The sequence below is a fragment of the Vigna unguiculata genome, chromosome 1 (assembly GCF_037176805.1).
Source record: "Vigna unguiculata cultivar grain cowpea cultivar isolate G323 ecotype 2 chromosome 1, ASM3717680v1, whole genome shotgun sequence".
Lineage (NCBI taxonomy): Eukaryota > Viridiplantae > Streptophyta > Magnoliopsida > Fabales > Fabaceae > Vigna > Vigna unguiculata.
Genome location: NC_140792.1, coordinates 2,412,003 through 2,421,151, shown reverse-complemented (window position 1 = coordinate 2,421,151; position 9,149 = coordinate 2,412,003). Strand labels below are relative to the sequence as shown.

At 31.6% G+C, this 9,149-nt stretch overlaps 1 pseudogene across 2 annotated transcripts; it reads left to right on the top strand.

The window, feature by feature from the left end:
• Positions 1-4,871: 4,871 nt before the first annotated feature.
• On the top strand, positions 4,872-9,149 carry LOC114164954 (zinc finger CCCH domain-containing protein 30 pseudogene; annotated as a pseudogene). Of its 2 annotated transcripts, none has more exons than XR_014983883.1 (2): positions 4,872-5,172; positions 6,416-9,149. The product of XR_014983883.1 is annotated as a zinc finger CCCH domain-containing protein 30 pseudogene, transcript variant X2 (transcript). The 2 variants fall into 2 exon arrangements; XR_014983878.1 differs by having other exon boundaries at positions 4,873-5,172; positions 6,389-9,149.

Below are 9,149 nucleotides of genomic sequence, written 5' to 3'. Positions count from 1 at the left end.
AACTTTTTTTGTTACTGGGTAATATAAAAAATTTATCTTTTTTAGTCTATTATAATTATTATTATTATTTTTTCATTTGAAGAACTCTTTTGTTTTATTAAAAAATTTTTTGTTATTTTTCGATCATTGACTATGTTGATATTTGAAAAGTTATTTTAAATCTCTAAAATATTTTTCATTTTATCACACCCTTAATTATATATTTTTTTCCTTTGTGAGATTCCATTCAATAATTTCTCAAATTGTTTCTAAAACACATATTTGATAATTTTTTAATATTTTTATTTGTTGTTTATTTTTATCATATAGAATATTATTTTGATATATTTTGTATAAGTATTTTTTTTTATTTTCTAATTCAATATCAAATTGTAATTTTGTCACTATAATTAAATAAATAAATTTTATTTACTATAATATAAAAATTTATATAATTGCTATGAAGTTTTTTATCTACCAACATATATTGAAGGTTAAAATATACAAGATATATATTAAAATTTTATTATTATTAGTTTAATCTTTGTTCTTTGCATGATTTTGATTAAGTCATGCATTATAACTTTTATTAGTGTAAAAAAATAGAATCATTAGAATTTAAAAAGTTGAAGTAAACAAATATTTAAAATATATTTTAATTTGAATATTTATTTTCATTTTATATTTTTTAAAAAATATTTTTAAATTTTATCAACTATGTTTCATTAATGTTTATAAATTTAATAAATGTTTTGGTTCTCATGAGATTTTATTTGGTATTTTAATTTGAAATGTATATAATTATAATTTCTTTCTAATTATTTGATATCAAAGAAACAAGTCTCCACTTAATATTGAATATTTGATAATATTATGTTTTCTTTACCGTAATTTTATATTATTGTATAAAAATTAATTAATTAATATTAAAACGGTAAGAAAGCGAATATGAGGATGGGTACGAGTATATACCCGTTATCCGGTAGGAATAGGGATGAGACAAGAGTTTGATACTCATTGAGTTTAGGTACGAGGATGGTGATGACCTTTTTCTATAGGGATGGGTATGAGATTGCAAAACCCATTATGTCACGACTTCTTCTCAATTTGATTGAAATCATGTTTGAATGACACAACTTCTTTATCATGAACAGTGGCAGAACTTGGACAAAAAATTTAGGGGCGCCAAATTAAATTTGTTACATATAATTTTTTTTAGTTAGATTTTTTTTTCATTTTTTCTCTTCATTTCTTTGGTTTAAAACAAGCACACATAATAGTAGAATTCAAAAAAGTATGACTATCATTCGTTATTATATCATGATATCAAACCATGAATACCATTTTGATAAGCCCTTCATACCTCGTCAATTTGATTTGGTGGGTATTGTCAAATTTGAGGATGTTTTTCCCAAATCGTGTTCTAATAAATTTTAAAATTTATTATATGTAACTCTAGGAAATTTAAAGATATATTTTTCATTGTCTTGAATTCTTGGTTCTCATGAAATTTGTTAAGTTTAGTTAATGTAGATGCATTTTTTTTCATCTTTATCACAAACCTTCCTCTTTCCAAAAACGAATCAATTCTTTTACTCTTTATCATAATCTTTCTAATATATATTTATCACCTCTCACCTATTTAGAAAAAGATAACATTTGTATTCACAAATCACAATTATCACAATGCAAAACATAATAAAATTCATACAACTTTAATTAAATAAGCAACACTATATAAATTTAAAACTTTAAAAAAAATCATCATAGGCAGCAGAAAACATAAAATCCCTAAATTTCATAATTAAGGGTTATAATAATTTGGAAAAAATTATAATTAAGGTTCATACAAATTTCATAAAACAATCCCTAAAATCAAAATTAGGGTTTATACTCATTTGGAATAAACTTAATTTGGGAGAAACATCCTAAAAAGAATCATAAATTTAACATATATAAATTATAATAAGATAGTGACCTTGATATTTGAGATCATTCGAGAATGTATACTTCAATCTCAATCTATGTGTTTCCTAACCTCTGTTTTCTAATCTATCTCTTTGTATTTATTTCTCCTCACACACTTTCATGATAATTTACATTATGAAAAGTTCTTACAGCTAGAAAAAAAAACTCTAATCTCTTTTATAAATTAATGTCTCCATTCAACTTTTTATTTTATCTTTTATTATAATTTTTCATAATATAAATAATATATAAATATAATTTTAAAAATAAATAAATATATATACAAATAAATTTCATAAATTTTCGGGGAGCCGTGGCTCTCCCGTCATTAAGTAGTTTCGTCGATGATCACAAAGTCATTCCAACTTTGCACAACTTGTCCTGAATTATTTTTTATTTTTTAAAAGTGCATCACTTTCTTAATTTCTAATTCAAATTGCACCACAATAGTAAAAAATTGTGAAATTGGTATCTGAGGTTGAGATTGGTAAAGTACCCTCCTTCTGAGATTGAGATTGGTTAAGTACCCTCCTTTAATTAGAAGGTCTAATATATTATAAGCATTTAAGATTGGAAGAGTAGTCTATTTGCACTTGCACAATCACCCCATAATCAACTATTGACTGCTATAGTATGAGTTCAAAAAATTGAGTCAAACCACATTATTGCACAAAATGCAGCACAGGTCATCACTTGTGATCAAACAGGTCATCACAAAAAAATAAGACAGATTTCATCAACCTAGTTAGAAAACTATCATTCATGCACCTATCAAAGCACCAAAATCACAAAAACGAAAAAATAACACAAACTTACCAACCACCGCCTGAATCGAACAACTGAAAGCACCAAAAACCCTAACTTCGCAAGCTTTGTCCTTTTCCTTTTTCTTCTTCGATTACAGTGTTGTGGTCATTCACCTGTACAAGATAGATGTTAAATTTGCATTTAAAGAATAACTCACTCGACTATGCCACCAAAAATAAAAACTCAATTCCTTAACCAAAAAACCCACAACGACGATTTCAAAAAAAAAAAAAAACAGACCTACGAACCACAATGCTGAATCGAACAATGGAGAGCAACAAAAACCCTAACTTTGGGAGGATCGTCTTCTCCCTTCGTCTTCTCCCTTCGTCTTCTTCGATTTCACTACAACACACGTCTTCTCCCTTTTTCTCCTTTCTTCCTTTCTTCCTTTTCCCTTTCTTTCTTTCTTTTCCCTTTCTTCGTTTTTGCTTGCTCTGCGCACACCCACTCTCAAGAGAAAACCTACCTTCTCACCCTTTTAATTTTACTTCCTCTACGCACACCCACTCTCCAAAGAAAACCTATTTTCTCACCCTTTCAATTTTCACGCCCACACCCACTCTCCAAAACGTGCCACGTCTGAAGTAAAATGGTTTAATAATAATTTTAATTTAAAAAATAAAATTCACCTGTGTATGCCACCTCATGGAGTCAAATAAGGGGTCAAAAAATGGAGTCAGGATATCATTTTCCTTTTAGTAAATACTTATCAAAGAAACACATTAAAAACATGAATCATCTGATCTATCGCTACTCAGTAACATATTATAACAATAGCAAATTTAAATGTAACATGTGATGCAAACAAACCTTCTTGTATATCGAAATACGCACATGAATTGACTAAATGTAATGTATTTCAATATCAAATCATTTTTATAATACTATTGAATATATATATACATATATATATATATATATATAAACTTATTTTTATTATCTATGCCTATTACTAAACATAATTAAGTTTTATAACCCGTCTTGTAACTATGCTTTAGTATACACATTTTATTATCAATTTTTTTTATATAAATCATTTTATTATTTAACCATTTTCATTTTAGAATTATTTTCTTAAAATTTAATTAAATGCGAATAGTAAATTTTTCAAAAAATTTATTATATATATTTTAAATACTTATAATAAAAATTAACTTTTTATCTATAACAATATATAAAGGGGATTCCCCTTTTTGCGTCTCCATTTCAAAATACCAATTTTACCATTTAAATATAATAATTTATTAAATTTTTAAAAATTAATCGTTACTTTTACAAATTTTTTATAAAATCGGGTATCTCTGCTTATTCTCTTCTTCTTTATTTATCAATGGTTATTTTTTCATCTGTTCTGATATATTTCACTTTATTTTTAATAAATATAATTTTAATTTATATATTAACTTAATAATATTACAATATTATCACTTACTAATATAATATCACGCATATTTTAAAAATCATACACACAAACACTATGCACCTATGTTTCCGCTAGTTATAATAGAAAAATAGTAAAAACATATGTTTCTTTAGTAATAATTTTTTTTTATAGTTATTAAAAAATACATGTAAAATAAATAATTTTTATATTTTTTTAGTGTAAACATATGTGTACATATATTATTTAAATATATATAATATTCTATTAATAAATGATAATATTTTAATATTATTAAGTTAATATATAAAATAAATTTATATTTATTAAAGATAAAGTAAAATAAATATAAAAATAATTTTTAAATGAATAAAAAAAGAAAAAAATAATTTATTAAATTTTAAAAGAATAAATACAATCATTTATTTACCATCTAAAAAATATAATTACACGGCATAGAGTATCTAAACCGCCAACACATAGTACCAGTTTGTCCCTGTCGCTCTTACAAATGGTGCTTTCTGATTGGTGGAATCCAAACCCTCATTTCATTTCACTTCATCTTTGTAATCAGTTCCTTCACAGTCAACCGCTCCAACCCATTCACTCCTATCCGAAATCCTTCTATTCTCACTTTCCCTTTCACCGGCCCTTCAAGTTCCCCGCTTCTCCACTCTGCGACTTCATTTGGACTTAATTTGGCGTGCATTTCACTGTCATTTCATTTCACTGCCATTCCGCCCTTCCCCTCTACCTTCGTTTTTTAAATTCGCCCTAAATTTCTCTGCATTTCAATTTCAATTTCAGTTCTCACTCTCTCTCTCCCCCTCTATGAATATTCTTCCCATGTTTCCTCGGTTCTACAGATGGAGATGGAAACTCTGAGCCTCATTTTTGCCTAATATCGCTTTCTTCTTGAGATTCAGTGTTTGGATTTTGTTGTTTTTCGTGTCGATTGACCCGAAACATCTCCTCCTTCCCGTTATTTTTCATCGGGTTTGGTATTCGATCTTCACTTCATCATCTCGCAATCGGTCAGTTTTCCTTCTCCACCTCCAATTGAAACTCTTTTTTCATTCCAAATTTTAAGTTGATTGTGTAGGTGGATGAAACATGTGTATTTTTAGTGTGAAGCATGCTGATCATTTTTAGTGAATTATATTGATATAATATTTGATGATAATACTTTTTCGATTACAGCATAAGTAAGTTTTGATGCAGATTTGTGATTTTTTTTATTGTTTACAATTTTTAAATGATTTTTTTTTTTGTAATTTGTGCGGTAATTATGGAACGGTTTATTAGTGATATCATGCAAGTTTGTTTTTTTTTTTTTTTTTTGGACTCTGTTTGGAATAAGAATAATTTTCTCCTTTTCTTTTTATAATTTTTACTTCTCTTCTCTTGTGTGATTTTTTCTATGCTTTTGTGACAAGGTCTTAACTTTTTCTTTTGTCTTGTTTTAACTTTATTTAGTCTGCTTGATATGATTCTGATTCTGGATTTTATTCAGATCTTGTTCCATTGCTCAAGCTTTTCTGGAATATTCTCTTTTTTTTTATTGTTTTACTTTATGGGTCGAGTACCATGCTTTCCTGGGTCTGTTGTTTGAACTTCAAGTTTTGATTTTGATGTCTAAGTTCTTCTGCTCCAGAGGTATGATTATTATTATTATTATTATTAAGTGCATGTTTTAAGCATGTTTTTTCTCCATCTGTTGTATTTTGTGTGCATGTGTTGTTTTTTTGGAAATTAATACCATACTTTACTTAATTTTAATTTCAATGACAGTTGATTGTCCTGTAAGTGTTGTGCTAAGTTGTGTGTGTGTGGTTTTTGTTTTACTTATTCTATGTACTTTTTGTTTCATGACTTAATTGATATCCTTTTTAGCCTTTATATATTAACAGGTTAGGCGTTTTTGGGGATATTCATAGAAGTTCTTTCAGTTTAAATTTGTAGTTTGTTTTGTTGTTTGTTCTGACATAGATTACGACGGAGCCAAATATTTTTCTTCAAGTAGAAGTATATGACATAAATATCGAAGGTTATGTGATTTTATTTGAATTTTGTAAGGTATAAAAGACTTGCATATGCTTCAGTGCATGCAAATAAATTTTTGAAGGTGTTTGTTTTTTAATTGGGCATCTATCTTTCTCTTTTGCTTTCATTCTCTGGTTGGTTTAACTACTATTTTAATTCAATTATATCTTTTCTCACTTATTAAATTCCATGATTATTAACATCCAGCTAACCGAAGCATGTGCCGTGGTCCAGAGAAATCAAAATCTCTATCAACACCATCTTCATCTGCTGTAGAACGTTCAACTAGAGCCGAAGACATGAAAGACCTAACTGTTTGTGCAGAAGATTCTTTTTCCTGCCTACTCGAGCTTGCTTCTAACAATGATTTTGAAGATTTCAAGTTAGCTTTAGATAGCGATATTTCTCTAATAAACAAAGTTGGGCTCTGGTATGTCCGCCAGATTGGATCCAAACAAATTGTTCAGGAGCACCGAACTCCTTTAATGGTTGCTTCAATGTATGGGAGTGTGGATGTTCTAAAACTTATACTGTCGTGTCCCGAGGTTGATGTCAATTTCTCCTGCGGGACAGATAGAAGCACTGCCCTTCATTGTGCTGCATCAAGTGGTTCTGTTAATGCAGTTGATGTTGTGAAATTGCTCTTGTCATCTGGTGCTGACATCAGATGCGTGGATGCTAATGGAAATCGTCCTGTTGATGTTATTGTTGTTCCTCCTAAGCTCGAAGGTTTTAAAGCAACTCTTGAAGATCTACTTTCAGATAGTGGTTGTGATGGGTCTGTTGGTGACTGTTTTATTCCAGTAGCAGTTAATTCATCATGTGCGGATTCAGCGACTCATTTTTTATCACCTGAAAATGGGTTGCCATCCTCTCCTATGGCGTCCAAGTTTACTGATGCAACTGTTAATTCTGCCTCCGAGAAGAAAGAATATCCAATTGACCCATCACTTCCTGATATAAAGAACAGCATATATGCTACAGATGAGTTTCGCATGTTTTCATTCAAGGTTCGACCTTGTTCCCGTGCATACTCTCATGATTGGACTGAATGTCCTTTTGTTCATCCTGGTGAGAATGCTCGTAGGAGAGACCCCAGAAAGTTCCATTACAGTTGTGTGCCATGCCCTGAATTTAGAAAGGGGGCTTGTAGACGCGGGGATATGTGTGAATATGCTCATGGAGTATTTGAGTGTTGGCTACACCCTGCCCAATATCGAACAAGGCTGTGCAAAGACGGTGTTAGCTGTAATAGAAGGGTTTGTTTTTTTGCCCACACCGCAGAAGAGCTGCGTCCATTGTACGTGTCCACTGGATCCGCGGTTCCTTCACCCCGTTCGTCTGCTTCTACTCCTAATGTCATGGACATGGCTGCTGCAATGAGCCTCTTTCCCGGTTCACCTTCGTCACTTTCTGCCATGTCTCCATCTCCCTTCGCTCAGCAAATGTCTCCATCTACAGGTGGCATTTCTCACTCATCTTCTGCTTGGCCGCAGCCGAATGTTCCAGCTCTTCATTTACCAGGAAGCAATATTCAAACTAGTCGACTAAGGTCTTCTCTTAATGCTCGTGACATGCCGCCTGAAGACTTGGATGTGTTGCAAGATTTTGATGGTCAGCAACACCTTTTGAATGACCTGAGCTGTTTCTCTCAGCCCCGTCCTGGTGCCATTTCAGTTAGTCGATCTGGTCGGTCTAAGACACTAACTCCATCAAATCTTGATGATCTATTTTCTGCTGAAATTTCTTCATCTCCTAGGTATTCTGACCCAGCAGCGGCTTGTGTATTTTCCCCAACACACAAATCAGCTGTTTTTAACCAGTTTCAACAACTTCAAAGTTCGTTATCACCCATAAATACAAGTGTCTCATCTCCTAGGAATGTTGAGCATACTCTTTTACAGGCTTCATTTGGTGTCTCTTCCCCGGGAAGGATGTCACCGAGAAGTTTGGAACCAATCTCTCCAATGAGCGCCCGATTATCTGCATTTGCACAGCGTGACAAGCAGCAGCAGCAGCAGCAGCTGCGGAGTCTTAGTTCAAGGGATCTTGGTGCCCACAATCCTGTCTCAATTGTTGGGTCCCCAGGTAACTCCTGGTCTAATTGGGGTTCTCCTCATGGGAATGGAAAGGTAGATTGGTCGGTGAATGGAAATGAGTTAGGTCGATTGCAAAGGTCATCCTCATTTGAGCTTGGAAACAACGGGGAGGAGCCTGATCTGTCCTGGGTTCAATCCCTCGTGAAAGAATCTCCATCCGAGATTAAAGAGAAGTTGGCAGGTTCTGGTGGCCCTGTTGTATCTGCAGATGGGCAGAATTCCAATCCTCAAGTTGAGTCTATTGATCACTCTGTTCTAGGAGCATGGCTTGAGCAAATGCAGCTGGATCAGCTTGTAGTCTAATCAAACAAATTGACCGATTCCATCTTGTGATAGGTATTAATTTCACAACGTACATATTCTTTTTGTCAATTTTTTTTTCGGTGGAGCAAGGAGAGGGGAATGTGATGATACTGAAGCAAGGAGAGGATGGCTGCAAAGTTACCGAATGATAATCTATTTTTTCCAATTATTTTGTCATTCATTATTTTACTAAAGGAGAGCTTTTGGGGGAGAGGGAGAAGAAAGCCTCTCTCTCTCTCTGGTGTCGATGATATCCTAGTAAAAGAGAAAACATTCTTCCAAAAATATCTAGTTTCGGGACTCTCTTTCCTTCATTTTATTCTGAGCCAAGCTTGATGGTTTTTATAGACAACCAGTAGCTTCATTTGTATTGAAGTTTATTTCCTTGTTTAGGAATATGTTAGTATATTGCTATTGCATGTATAGAGGGTCAGATTGTGTTTCTCAATAGATCATTGAATGTTTATTTCTGGCAGACCACTATCTTTCCATGGTTGTATAAGCCATGTATGTTGTATTGGTTATTATTCAAATTCAAGTAATGACAATTTAATTGTTATTATCTA